Below are 1805 nucleotides of genomic sequence, written 5' to 3'. Positions count from 1 at the left end.
CAAGGAAAGGTCTTCAGCATCACTAATCATCAGGGAAATACAAATCAAAACTACAATGAGATATCACTTCACACCTAGTTGGATGGCTATTATACATGTTAAAAAAAAAACCCCAAAATAAGTGTCAGTCAAGATGTAGAAAAATTGGAATCCTGTGGACTGTTTGTGGGAATGTAAAATGGTGCAACTGCTGTGGAAAATAGTACAGGTGTTTCTCAAAAAATTAAAAATAGAACTACCATATGACCCAGAAATCCCACTTCCAGGTATTTATCCAAAAGAATTGAAAGCAGGATCTCAAAGAGATATTTGCACTCCCATGATCATTGTCGCTTTATTCACAATAGCCAAGAGGTAGAAACAAGCTAAATGTCCATCAATGGATGAATGGATAAAGAAAATGTTGTGTATACACACAATGGAATATTACTCATTCATAAAAAAGAAGGAAATTCTGTCATAGTATACTACATGGATGAACTTTGAGGACATTATGCTAAGTGAAATAAGCCAGTCACAGAATGACAAATTGCATGATTCTATTTATATGAGGTATCTAGAGTAGTCAAACTCATAGAAACTCAGAGTAGAATGGTGGTTTCCAGGGCCTGGGGGGAGTTGCCAGGGGGAATTGGGCATTACTGTTCAATGAGTATAGAGTTTCAGTCATGTAAGATGAAAAAGTTTTAGACATCTGCTGTACAACATTGTGCTTATAGTTAACAATACTGTACTGTACACTTACAAATTAGTTACGGGTAGATCTCACGTGATTTTTTTACCACAATAAAAAAAGAAAGAGAGAAAGTTGAGACTAACTGACTTACTCAAAATTCAAAAGCTAATCAATGGTGTCTCAATATGGGATTTTCCCCATTTCTATAGTGTCACTCATGAACTTTGTGGTTAATATAGTCTTTACTCATTCAAGAAATATTTATTGCATGTTCACTGTTTGCTAAACATTGTTTTAGGTGCTTGTATACACAATGATTTACAAAATAGACATAAATGCTGATCCTTGTTGAGTTCTAATTCTAGTGCTGGGGAGGAAAAAAAAAATAAGATAAATGGGTTTATAGTGTATTAGAAGGTGATAGACTAGCCCACGTCCTAGGTACCCAAGCAACCCCACTGCACTTCCCAGCCAAGATTTCAACAGACCTCACCAAAATGCCATCTCAAATGGAACACATCATGGAAACCATGATGTTCGTGTTTCACAAATTTGCTGGGGATAAAGGCTACTTAACAAAGTACTCCTGAGAGAACTCATTGAATAGGAGATCCCTGGATTTTTAGGAAATTGAAAAAACCCTCTGGCTGTAGACAAAGTAATGAAGGACCTAGACCAGTGGTGAGATGGCAAAGTGGGCTTCCAGAGCTTCTTTTCGCTAATTGCTGGGCTCACTATTGTGTGCAATAACTATTTTGTAGTACACATGAAGCAGAAGGGAAAGAGGTAGGCAGCACTGAGCAATTACTCCCACCATGATGAGAGTCCCCCCAAAGGGTTGCTTAAGGAATCTGCCCCATAGCTTCCCCTGCATAAGGACTTCAGGAGCAGGTTAGGACCCTTAGAAAATGTACAAATAAAATCCAACTCCCATTCGACAAGCAAAGAAAGAAAAGTCAGTTAAAGCCAGATAAGTTTTTGATTTTTAAATTGCTTGCGTCCTCTTGCCTCAATAAACAAATTCCTTTTTTAGTTTCGAAAAGAAGAAGAAGGTGATAAGTGCTAAAGAGAAAAATAAAGCAGGGAGGGAGATAGGGAGTACAGGGGAGGGGGTCCATTTTAAATAGGG

At 37.7% G+C, this 1805-nt stretch overlaps 1 pseudogene; it reads left to right on the top strand.

Annotated features, from left to right (window-relative positions):
* Positions 1–1173: 1173 nt before the first annotated feature.
* LOC101397418 (protein S100-A10 pseudogene) lies at positions 1174–1466 on the top strand (annotated as a pseudogene).
* The last annotated feature ends 339 nt before the right edge of the window (positions 1467–1805 follow it).

The sequence above is a fragment of the Ceratotherium simum genome, chromosome 1, assembly GCF_057802395.1.
Source record: "Ceratotherium simum simum isolate JZ-2026a chromosome 1, ASM5780239v1, whole genome shotgun sequence".
Taxonomy (NCBI): Eukaryota; Metazoa; Chordata; class Mammalia; order Perissodactyla; family Rhinocerotidae; genus Ceratotherium; species Ceratotherium simum.
The sequence above is the reverse complement of the archived record's forward strand: the minus strand, read 5'-3'. Positions and strand labels throughout refer to the sequence as shown.